Below are 13,005 nucleotides of genomic sequence, written 5' to 3' on the forward strand. Positions count from 1 at the left end.
AGGCCTTTAGGATTCATTAACAGAAGGTTTTACACACACATACACACACACACACAATTCCATTTACTGGGGCTGCACTGTAAGTGGCAAAACCAGAGTTCTGTGCCACAAAACCATCGTCTCTCTGCCACAGTTTCAACCAAAAAGCTGGATGATCTTAATTCAAACTGACCATGGGCAATAGTCATCCTGAGCTGAAAAGCCATTGAAAACCTCAGTTTCAAAGTCTGGAAACTCTCTGGATATAAAATGAAACAGTAATAACTCAGAATTGTCACAATGAACAAGAGGCACCTTCTTCCCACCTTATAGTTAAAGTTCAAGATACGTTTTTGATTTAACCTAGCTTCTCTTTCTCATCATTTAACATTCTATTTTGATGTGTAGAGCCCTGGACTTCCTGTTACTACATCTTGATATTCGGCTGCAAATCATGACTCATTCTTAAATCATACAGAAACTCATCAAAATCCCAAATTTCATAGCACATATGAATTCAGTCTTCTAAGAGGTCAGCATTCTTAGAACATTACTTGGAGCCACAGAGACAAAAACATTGAACAAGTCCATGTAAAAAAGTATGTCAATCCACTGTTGAGACAACACATTTATTAGATCAATAAATGCATGTTCTATGTGCAGTACTTTTGGTCTTGGTACCAGTTATGAAAATGTATAAAATGGTATGTTAAGTAAAAATAAGTTACAAAACAAAGTACAGTGTGACTCCAATGAAAAGTTTTATATGTGCATGTGGGTATTTGTGTGTGTACACACACACATTATAGGAGACCAAAAAAATATACACCAAAATGTTAACAGTGGGATTATGGGAGATGTTTATATTTTTCTTCGTGGTTTTCTGAATCTTCCTAACGTAATTCACATTAATATTTTTTCAAAACAGAAAAAAACCTACCTAACCTTTAGAAAATATTATCATGCTAGTGCAATCTCAAATATGTTATAAATCTACATACAAAGACAAAGGGAATTATGGATAACCAGGACATAAAAAGCTCTTGCTTGAAACATATGGAAAAATCTTGGGGTCTTTCATTCAAATGACCCCCATGCCCAGTGTGTATGTGCGTGTATGCAATGTGTATGTGTGTGTATAGGCCCTTAGGAAGGGGCAGAAGCCAGCTGCCTGCAGCCCAGGTACAGCCAAAACAGACAGAACGTATTGCTTTTGAAGTTTAATGAGATACCCCAGTTCTGGGGCACAGAGAGGTGGCTGGATCAGTCTCTAGGACTGAGAAGGAGCAAAGTCATTAATTCAGAAGCAGTAATTCATGATCAGTACCCACCCCTCACCCCCAAAAGGTGACTCTACTCCAGGAAGTCACATCCTTGGATAATTTTTTTTTTTTAGTGTTCAGTTTGTCATTAGGTAATGTTTTGCAACCACACTGGTGTTCTGAACCAGAGAGGTGTATAAATATAACTGGGTAGCACAGAACACACAAAACCCAGTATCTGACAGCTAAGAAAGGAATATTTTAATTTAAATGCTCTGACTGGAAAGACTTTAAAACCAATTTCAGGAAAAGATTCAAGTTCCAAAAAGTTATTACAAATATAAATTTCAAAATATGACCTCAGAGTTATATTTGCAGTTTATTAGCAGTTTTAAATTATTAATTTTTTTAATAATAAGAAGAGGACATCTTTAATAAATGTTTTAGAAAATTTCAAATTCAACTAGGGTTGAAAAAAAAAAATCACTGCTCTGTCCTATCTGGGCTATTGCCATCTGGTCTGAAAAGCATTAGTACCAAGTAAGTGAGGTTCAGAGATGGTCTAATTCAGCCCAAAAATGTAAACCATCACAATTCATCATTTCAATGTCATTCTATGGCATATTACTGACCAAAAAGAGAGAGTGAGAGTGAGAAAATTCATGCACAGTGGTACATATGTGACAGAAAAGTGCAACTGACAACTTGTAAATGTCCTATTCATTGAAGGGAGGCAGGTAAAAGAGTCACCATCACTGTTAATGTAAATAAGACCTTCTCACAGTACGCCCTACTGACACCTGGGGATGGAAAATTCTTGGGGGCGGGGCTGCTCTGTACCTTGTTGGATGGGTAGTTTGCATGCCTGACTCTCTACCAACTAGATGCCAAGAGGACCCCCTTTGGTTATGAAACCAAAATGTCTCCAGATACTGCCAAATGTCACCTGGAGGACAAAATTACTCCCCAAAGTCTGTTTATCCAGGCTGGTTTGTAGTTCACTGAAAGGGGCCTCTCCTACAATCTGGAAAGTGCTTTTTCTCATCTATTTGTTTTAAGTGTCGTGGTCCTACTCACAGCTTTCAATGCAACAATTTATTGAGCATCTACTGCTATGCCCGGCACTGTGTTAGGGACATCTTGTACTCACATCCACTGACTCACACCCTCCTTGGGCTGTTTTTGGGACATGCTTTGCCACCAGAAGAGAAATACCAATACCTCAAAACCCTTCAGGAGTACGGTCCTCAAGCAGCATGTCCTTGTCAGTAAAGGGAACCCCATAGTTCCAAGCAGGTTCCTTAAAATTCTTTACCCTTTTAAGCAACTCTACACATTGCCAATATTTAAAAGTTTAAAAGGAGCGGGGAGGCATAAGGCCTTAAGGCCATAATGCCTTTGCTATATTTGGCATAGAAAGACCATCAGGGGTTTTTGCAGGCAGGATCATTACTGGAAATTCTAAAAACACTTATGGACAGTCTTCTTCACTGTCTGACCCACATGACCTCCTAACACAAGTTGTAATTTTATAATCCCCATAAATTGAAACTCATAACTGACCTATCCCAAATAAATGTGTGCCACAGACAGAGAAAAACGGAAAGAGATCAGAGGGCATTTTGTTTGGCAATAAAGCAGTAAGGCTCAGAAATCGATTTGAGCTCATTAATAGATGCCTGGAACACACTTGAGGTTCTCACCTCCTGTGGCTCTCCCAGCCCCCTAGACCCCTTCCAACAAAGACACAAGCTCAGATGAGAGAAGATGGGGGCGTTTGAGCTGCTGGGGCCATTGAAACTTCACACACACACACACACACACACACACACCCTACACAGACACCCTCCAAGACAACTTGGAAAGAAAAACCTGAAAGTCTGAAATCAAAAGGGCCCAAGTGACTTCAAAGTTTTCAAGATACTGCCCTGAAAAAGGCTGTCAGGCAGCTGCACCTCTAAGTAAATAAAGCCCTAATTTGTCCCCCTCTGCAGCACAGTACTCCCCCAGCGGACAGTGGCTGCACAAAACCCCTCCTGTACAGAGCAGCGGAAACTCCTAATGAGATTAGTTGGTGTGTGTGCAGACATTACTTAGCAGTGACTAAAGGGGCTCTCTCTTCCTGCAGCAGCCAGTGGAAAATTCAGGGAACTTTTTCCCCCTGCAGCAGCAGAATCCCTGTAACCCTCTCCCCAGCCAACTCCAACAACAACTCAGCCTCCCCCAGCCCCCCTCCGGCTGGGGTACTGGGGGTAGTTAAAGACTGGCCAGGGGCTTCCAAAAGCGAGATGGTAGGAGGGGGCGGCGGGGAAGGGGCGGGGGACCCCTTGAACACTACAAAGGAAACTGTAAAAGGCACAAATACATAAACCTGAGAAGGAGCAAACCAGTTTCTTTGTGAGCTCCTCTAGTGAGTCATTTTCAAGATGCTGTCTGCTGCCAGTTTCAAAGCGGAAGCGCATGGCAATTAGTCTTGCCGTTTCCAGACAAGCCAGAAACTCTCCCGACACTCGTTTTTTTTGTTGTTGTTTTTTTTTCTAAAAAGCCCCTTTTGCAGTTTCTGAAATAACATTTCTTACTCCCACCCCCACCCGCCTCCTAAACGCAGCTTGTCCTCAGGATGATTCGGTTCAGAAAAAAAAAATAATAATAAAACAAAACCGAGACCTCTTACTTGTCTCTTTTAACTCTCCAAAATTTTAATTCCTCCTCCCAAAAGTTACAGTAGCATTACAGGCCAACGTTCAGTTGCCAGCTGAAGCGCCCCCTCCTAAAGAGCGGGGGGCTCCAAGACCGTCTGCTGCCGGGTCCTTCGCCAAAACCCTGTCCAGTAAGGACTCCTCTGGCTTTTAAAGGTCCACCTGGGCTTGCGCCCGGGGGCGATGACCCGGGCCGGTGTGTGTGTTGGGGGGGGGGGGTCACCTGCCGAACGAGAAGGGACGTGGCCCCCAGCCCCGCGTCTTCACTCCCCACGCCCTCTGCTTCCCCCTCCACCCTCGTCCTCTCCCCAAATCGGAGCATCGGTGCCCACTGCCACCCCTGGGGAGTCCAGCCCCTGCTAAAAGGTCGGCGGCGGTCCAGCATCCAGGCACGCAGCCTGCCCCGTCGCCGTCCCTGCCGGGGACCCGAAGTCCCACCGTCCCTTCCAACCACCCCCCCGCACCCCCTCCTCAGAGCTGCAGCGCAGCCCCAGGGCAGGGTGCCGCCGGCGCAGGGTCGGACGCGGCGCGGAGCTCCGGCAGGGCGGGCGGCGCGGGCGCTGGAGCATCCCGGCGGCGCCCCCTCCCCAGGGCCGCAGCCCACCCCGCGGCGCCCACCAGCCCCACCCCCACCAAGCCAAAGAAAAGAACGAAAAAGCACCCCGACGAAACTTTGCAACTGTCCGAGCAACAGGCAGAAACCCTGCTTGCTACCTACCCAGATGTGGGGGAGCTTTCAAGATCCTTCTTCGGGGGAATTTCTAGGAGGAACCGGGCGAAAGCCCCCGACTTTCCATGCTGACAGGCGTCTGCAGACGGTCTGTTGCTCTTGTAATGAGATCCTGATTTTTCCCCCTTTTTTTTCTTTCTCTCGCTCCTCTTTTTTTTTTTTTTTTCCCTCTGGTGTGTGTGTGAGAGCAGGAAGTTGGAGCAGTCAGGCCGAGCCGGCTCACTTCCTTTACTGCATTATTCCCCAGGCGGTGTGCAGTCTGTGTAAACAGGCTTTTCCGCCCCGCGCCGCGCGCCCCGGCCGCGGCTGTACGCCGGGGCTGGCCGCCGAGGCCCGCGCATACTCCGCCGCCTGCGCCCCGCGCGCTCGCCCCGCACCGCGCCGCGCCCCCGCCCGCCGCGCGCCCCGCTTCCCGCTCGGCCACCCCAGGGGAGGAGCCTCGGGACCCTCTGCGACTCCGGGCGGCCGCAGCCCCTCCCCAAGGCGGGGGGGTACTGCTCCGCCAGAAACCCAGAGAAGTGCCCACCCCCCACCCCCCACCCCCCACCCCCGACCCGGGGCGCGGCTGGCGACCTCCGGCTACGGCGAACCCGGGGAGCTCTCCCCTGCCCTTGGGGTCCCTGCGCCCGGCACCACAGTGGGGTCGTGCCTTGCCCAGTTGGCCTGGGCGGAAAGGCCCGAAGCGGGGAGGCCGCTGGCCTGGCTGTTTTCTGTTAGCTGGAATGGCTGAGTTGTGGGACAGTGGGGCACGGGGATTGGGGTGCAGCGTTCGGTGGCTCTAGGCACAGGGCTGCTTTTATCGTGGGTGGAGACGTGACTGCTTGGGAGATATTGGAAAGAAGGCATGGTTTCTGCCTGGGGATAGACACAGTTCCTGTATGGGATTAAAAAAAAAAAAAAAGGCCAGAGCTCAGAGTAGGGGGCCCACTTTGGGGAAAAGAATGAGGAGCAATAAACTGAAAGCTGGGATTCGCCAGGAAGAGACCTTTCTAGCCATTCACTATGGCCTACCACAGGCCCAACCTTTCCTGCCTAAGAGCTCCAGAGGGAAAGGAGCAGCCACCACCAGTCTGAGCGACTGAGGCTTCAGAAGGAGGCTCTATGGTCGTAAGCCAGGTCTACACAGCCCATAATCCCTCTGGGATGGCCCACCCGGAGGACTCAGGCCAGCCTCTCGCTGGAGAGCTTGTCCATTGCCCCAAGGCGGACGGGGTACTTTGGAAGGGCCCCTCACCCCCACCCCTGCGCTCCAATCCCAACAGCTCACCTTCCGGAACCCTCCATTTCTGTGCCTCCACTCCCTAGCGTGCCCACCGTGGTTCTCAAACTTGCGTGTGCGCCAGCATCACGTGGGGGGCTTGTTAAAATACTGGTTGCCTGGGTCTCGCCTGCCAGAACATGTGATGCCGTAGATCTGGGGCAGCTCTCAGGCCGGGTTTACTGTTTAGAATCACCTGGGGAGCGTTTTGAAGACTACTGGTCTCTATACACAACCCAAACCAATCAAGTCAGATTCCACCCTTTGTTTCTTTCTTTTCTTTCCTTTTCTTTTTTTTTAAGATTTTTTTTATTATTATTAATTTATTTGACACAGTGAGAGAGCACAGCAGGCAGAGCGGCAGGGAGAGGGAGAGGGAGAAGCAGACTCTCTCTTGCCCCCTTCTCGCCCCCAGAAGAGAGCCTAGACCTGGGGCTTCAACCCAGGAGCCTGGGATCATGACCTGAGCAGAAGGCTGACGCTTAATGGACCAAGCCACCCAGGCAACCCCACCCCCAACTTTGTTTTTTATTTTTACAATCTTCTCTAAAGATTATTTGTTCACGAATTTCTTACGTCTACAAAACTGTGCGTTTCTAAAGGGCACGCATTGTATTTTACTCAAGTTTGTATCAGCTCTCCACCCACAAGTGCCGTCAGAGCACCTGAGTCATAGGACAGTCCATTTCAGTCCATGCTTCCTGGCCGGTGTGGGTAGTTCACTACAAGGTAGGACAAGGCCTGCCAAATCTCTGAGAAGGGTGGGAAGCCATGAGGTATGAGAGGTGGGGGCAAGAAAAAGAGCAAAGAAGGAGGAGAAAGTATGGGGAAGAGAGCTGTTTATCAACCCCTGATTTTCTACAGCTAATTTTACACTTTAGGGATTATCCTTGTAATCCCTCCCTGGCTTCCCTTGTAACTCAGGAGAGCTCACTCTGTGTCTCCGTGTGATCCAGTATCTGTGGACCGGAAGAATGTAAACTTATTTTATTAGCCTTCTCAGGGAGGGAAAAAAAAAAATTACATACAATTCAGAATACCATGTTTCTTTATTTTAAAAAGTATACATGAGAGAAAAGGTGTACGTGTTTTCATCAGGCAGTTTGATTGTTCCGACGAAACACGCCCCTGTTCAAAGCACTCCTGAAACATTATGGGCAACCCTCGGGGGTTCTCTGGTCAAATGAAAGCTTCCTAAGTTTTCCTGGTGTTTGAGATTGTCCACACCACTGCTCCTAGTTCTCCATGTGAGTGAGTAATTCAGAGCTGACTCTGCTCTTCCTCCTGGCACAGGGAGTAACTTTTACTTTTAGGTGTCTCCAGCATCTGTCCTTTGCATTCTAAGGGAAAACCACTGTCTTTGCTGGGAACGCTAGAACAAATGTCATAGACTGGATGGCCTTTATTTCCCATAGCAGGAGGGGAAGTCCAAGATCAAGATGCCTGCAGATCTGCTGCTTGGTGAGAGCCCTCTTCCTTGCATGGCCCCCTCTTGCTGTGTTCCCATATGGCCTTTTCTCAGTATACACGTGTGGGTAGAGAGGGAGGAAGCAAACCCTCTGATGTCCCTTCTCATAGGGACACTAAGGTGTCCCACACAGGAGCATCACCCTCGTGACTTTATCTAAACCCGATGAACTCCCAAAGCCCCACCCCCAAAGCCATCACAATGGGGGTTAGGGCTTTAGTGTTCATGTTTGGGACGCACAGCCTTTAAGTCCATAACAACTGCTATTTTTTTCCCCATGCCTTCCTGCCCATGATCAAAAAGTAGCCAAGAGGTGTGGCATTTAGTATTGTATGATCCACAGTCTTCTTTCTATGCTTTTGTTGTTAAAACAGGAATTAAGACTGCATGGGTTGTAAGATTCCTGTAGGAGCCCTTTTGAGCAGGTAACAAGGCCCAGGCTCATTCATTTCCACTGGCCAAGAGAGTATTGGGCTCTCTTAGCTTTGATAAGAAGAGCTGATATCTCAACAGAGATGGGAGTTAGCAGCATGGTGTATGAGAGGGTGCTGGGGCCCAGTGGAGGAAGTACCAACCCAACCAAACCCTATGATAAAAAGCGGAGAAGGGCTGGCCCTCTAGAAGAAAATAGAAGCCCTAGTTCCAGGAGAAGGGATGTATTAGTCAGCTCTTGCTGGGATAATACAATGTAACAAAGAGCTCCAAGACTCAGTGACTTAAAACAAATGGATCTGGGTTGTCTGGGTTCTGGTCTGTTTCATACATCTTTTCATTCTGGGACCTGGGTTGAAGGAATAGATTTGACTTGAGACCTGTGGTTCTCTATGAAGGCAGGAGCTCAAGAGAGGTGAGTAGAGACACATGAGGCCTCTTAAAACCTCTGCTTAGGATTCTCATACCCTCATTTTGACTCGAAGTCCATTGGGGAAGGCAAGTCATATGACCAAGCCTGAAGTCAGATATGGGGGGAAGGACAGGGAGGGAAAGGAGAATTCTGAACAAATAATACAATCTACCACAAGAAAAAATGGATGATGGATATACAAAGATAGCAAATCTGTCAGGTCCTTCATAATTTAACATTTCACAATGTATAACAGAATGGGATGCTATGAAAAGTAAAAAAATATATATATGGATGAGGAAGCATAATTAGGGCAAGAGATGAAAATGAGTTTTAGAAAATATCAATTAAAATATTCTAGAATATAGCAGAACAAACATATATAAGACTTCTTACCTGATGGTATTAAACATGAATTGATTAAATTTTGGAAAAAACCCAAAAGTGCTTTGCCATTACTACTCTGAAGACTGCATCAGTTATGGAGAAATATAGCTAGGAGTTGGGAATGGAGAGCGAGACCTGAGCGAGAGCCTGCTCAGGTGTAAAGCATACATTTCCAATCAGGAATTTTGGGATCCAGTCCCATACCTGAATTGTTCTAGCTATGTGACTTAACTAGGTCACTCACCTTCTTTGAGCTTGCATGAGCATCAGTTTTCACAGATTTCGCAGTGAATGCCAATGTCACATTAAAACAACATGTGTTATAGACTAAGATTCAAAGACGTTCATGAACTTCATTTGAAAGAGTACTTAGGGGGCACCTGGGTGGCTCAGTGGATTAAGCTGCTGCCTTTGGCTCAGGTCATGATCTCAGTGTCCTGGGATCAAGCCCCGCATCAGGCTCTTTGCTCAGTGGGGAGCCTGCTTCTCTCTCTCTCTCTCTCTCTGCCTGACTCTCTGCCTACTTGTGATCTCTCTCTGTGTCAAATAAATAAATAAAATCTTTAAAAAAAAAAAAAAAGAAAGAGTACTTAGAAGAATTTTATAGACCTGTAGGCAGACCCCTGTGGGAGTCTACATTCCTCCTTTTCTGTTGTTAGGTCTTTCAGTGGGGACATTTGAGAAGCACTGATTTGGACCATCTTTTTTGCACTGAGACTGGCCACCCACTGGCAAGAAGTTGGCAAATTGTAGTCCACGGGGTCTGCTGCCTATTTCTGTATGACTTTCAAGTGAAGAAGAATTTACTTCTTTTAAAAGTTTTTAATTGTGGTTAAAACAACAACAACAACAACATAACATTTACCATCTTAATCTTTCCTGTTTTCCCTTCTGAAGTGGTACCTGCCACTTCCACTTATCTGTTTCATTGGTCAAAGAAAGTCATTGGGCCAAGGGGAACATCAGCAGGATGGGAACTGTAATGCATGGTAAGGAGGAGCTAGGAAGAAAGGATGATGAATGTTTATACATTAGTATAGCCTACCCAGTAACTATTCAACGCTACAAGTTTTTATTCAGTCACTCTTCCACTCTCACAAGTGTTTAATGCTTTCTCTGCTCCTTCAACCTCCAATACTTCTAATTCCATCCTACTCCTGCTGAAGACCTTGCATCCCACTTCACTGAAAAAAACCCAAAACAATCAGAAGAAAAGCCCCAAGTGACCTCACTACCTGCCTACCTGCATTTGTAGCCAGATATGCTCCCTTACCTTGGATTAACTTTGCACGCTTCTACTTAGGGCGGATCCCCTCATTTGTCTACCACATTGTATGGCCTCCATCTACTCAAAGTCATCTCCCCAGTACTCTTTCCCCACTTCCACATTGTCGGTTTCTACCCTGTACTGGATTGTTCCCATCTGCAGGCCAACGATTTTTTTTTTTCCAATGTGAAAAAACAAAACAAAATGCCTTGACCTCATTCCCCCTCAGGATACTTCTCTATTTTGATTTCTCCTCTCTGAAAGGGAGGTTGAAACATGCCGCCATACGTGCTCCCTTCTAATTCTCTCCTGAACCCACTACCCTATCCACATCTCAGTGATCTGTGTTGTTAAGCCAATAGCTGGTTCTCAGTCCTCATCTTCCTTAAGCCGACGGCAGCCTGGAAATACTTTATCCACCTGCCATTAGAACAGCACACATACCTGTTTTCCATTCTCTCTCTCTCTTACCACTGCTTCCTGGAGTTTTTGTGTTCCCCTTCCCCATTTCCCTGACTCCCCCTTGGGGGAGTACTTTAGGAAGCAGCAATAAGTTGCTTTTTCTTGGTCTATATGCTCCTGGTAAGTTTATCCTGTCTTTTGACTTTAAGCACAATCTTCTTGTTGCTGTCTCTCAAATGTGTAACTTATGGTTGGACCCCTCTCATTCACTTCATCCCTAGAAATCCACTGCCTATTTTATGTCACTAATTGCATTTCTGATGAGCATTTTTAAAGTAATATGTCCTAAAATCATCTCAAACCTCCCCCAAATCTGCTCTTCTTATAGACTTTCTCATCTTAGTAAGTCGCAATTCTATTTACCCATGTGCCCCAGCCAAAACCCTTTTAACTCTCCTTGATTCTTCTCTTTCTTTCCTTCAGAATGTCTGTGTGACCCATCCACAAATTCTGCTAGCTCTACCTTCAACATATATTTAAAAATTTTTATCACTTCTTACCAGTTCCACTGTTATCACAGAAATCCAAGTCACCCTTGTCTCTCGCATGGATCATGGCAATAGCCTCCTCCTTGGTCTTCCTGTGCCATCTTAATCATTTCCAAGGACACACTGTGATAGTGTTCAGTGTGTTCTCATTGTTAGGTAACCAGTCTCTAAAACTTTTTCATCTTGCAAAACTGAAACTGTAGATCCATTAAACACAGCCTCCTACTCACTCTTGTCCTAGATCCTGGCAATCATCATTCTACATTCTATTTCTATGCATTTGACTACTTTTGATACTTAAGTAAAAGGAGTCATATGGTATTTATTTTTGTGACTGGGTTATTTCCCTCAGCATAATGTCTTCAAGGTTCAACCATTTGTTTCACGTGACAGGATTTCCTTCCTTTTCAAGGCTGAATAATATTCCACTGTATGTAGATACTACTTTTTAAAAAAACATTATCTGTTGATGGACAATAGGGTCGCTTCCACCTCTTGGCTATCATGAATCATAAGAATTTACATTTTTAAAATGTCAAAAACATGGGGGGGTGGCCCAGTTGGTTAAGTGTCTGCCTTTGGCTCGAGTCATGATCCCAAGGTCCTGGGATCGAGCCCCACCTCAGGCTCCCTGCTCCCCTGAGACTCTGAGGTTGAGCCTAGGATCCATGTTTCTCCACCCAGGCCACCTCTCTCCCCATGAAACCCCTATAAATGTCTTCCTCATCCTCTGCAGTCAGCTCAAACCCTGTCTCCTCTGAGAAGTCTTCCAAAACCCACCGGATTATGTACACGGGCCATTTCTCCTAAACCCCCAGAGCACAGTGTTTGACCTTTATGGCTTAGCATTATTTATATGACTGTTTCCCCACATTCCACCCCTAGATTACCAATGCTGACAAAACATGCTAAATTGTTGTTGTTGAATCAATCAGTTCATCAATAATAATTTTTTGGTTGGATCACTCAATTTACTGATAATAAAAGGAATGATATACCATAAAATTTTGTGATTTTGGACAGTACTCACTGAGATGTGAACCATCACCAGGAGGGAAAACAATCGGTGACTTTGGGAGGGCATTAGAACAGATTCCAAGCTTCAGATTTTTTAAATTTTAAAACTTATTGAGGGGTGCCTGGGTGGCTCAGTGGGTGAAAGCCTCTGCCTTCAGCTTGGGTCACGATTCCAGGGTCCTGGGATCGAGCCCCGAATCAGGCTCCCTGCTCAGTAAGGAGCCTGCTTCCTCCTCTCCCTCTCCCTCTCCCTGCCTCTCTGCCTACTTGTGATCTCTATCTGTCAAATAAGTAAATAAAATCCTTAGGGAAAAAAAAATAATCAAAATGCATTAACCTTGTAACTTCCATACTCACCCCAAATGTCCATTGTACCAGTAGAGGGGAGGGGAGAATAAAACATGGCATTAGGATGTCACAACTCCATGAACTGTGAGTCACTGCCATAATTTCCAGAATGAATACAGCAAGACACTGTCCCGACCAGCTGCTGGTCGACATCACTTCCTGCGTAACAAAGATGTGATGACCAGAAAGATGCAAATGATCTTGGGCCTTTTCTTTTTCAGTGATGCCCAGAGTTCCTGGGTAAACAACTGCTTTGGATTTTAAATGTGTTGATGGAGAAAACAGGGTATTTTATCTCTTGTTTTGATCTGAGGTGTTGCACAAGACTTGGTAGGAAGCTGCAGGCCTTCTTAGGCAGCATCAGACAGTCAGAGGCGGCCCAGGAGCCCCTCCCCAAAACCCCAGTGGGGGTAGGGGAGTAGGACATCGTGCTTGGCAGTAATGGCCAAGATAGGTAAGTGGCTATTCAGGGGGTTTCAAAACTAAATCTTTAATGGTAGAAAAAGCTAAGAGGTTCATTATCACCTTTTTAAAAAATTCCTGAAACTGAAAAGAGAATAATAATTTGAGAGCAGTCAAGGAAGGCTGGGGGCCACAAGTAGACTTGCTAGAGACAATAATAGAGTAGGAGTCTTCAGAGCATGTAGAAGCTTCTGGGCCAAGCACAAGGATCCAATCCCTTCTCAAGGACCTGTGTGCATGGGCGGATAGGCTTGGTCTAGTAAGGCTGGAGCCCAGCAAGACTTTGGATGCCAAATCAGAATAAATGAAATCGTTTCACGTGAAACTTCAGGAT

General features: G+C 46.1%; 1 protein-coding gene across 1 annotated transcript in view; it reads right to left on the minus strand.

Annotated features, from left to right (window-relative positions):
* Window positions 1-5,077, minus strand: part of ELK3 (ETS transcription factor ELK3) — a 68,768-nt gene extending 63,691 nt beyond the window's left edge. Inside the window, exon 1 of the mRNA XM_082739260.1 lies at window positions 4,659-5,077. The gene's annotated coding sequence lies outside the window, so the exon portion shown is untranslated. The remainder of the gene's footprint in view (window positions 1-4,658) is intronic.
* Window positions 5,078-13,005: the final 7,928 nt, after the last annotated feature.

This window comes from Mustela nivalis (genome assembly GCF_964662115.1).
Source record: "Mustela nivalis genome assembly, chromosome: 7".
NCBI classification, from domain to species: domain Eukaryota; kingdom Metazoa; phylum Chordata; class Mammalia; order Carnivora; family Mustelidae; genus Mustela; species Mustela nivalis.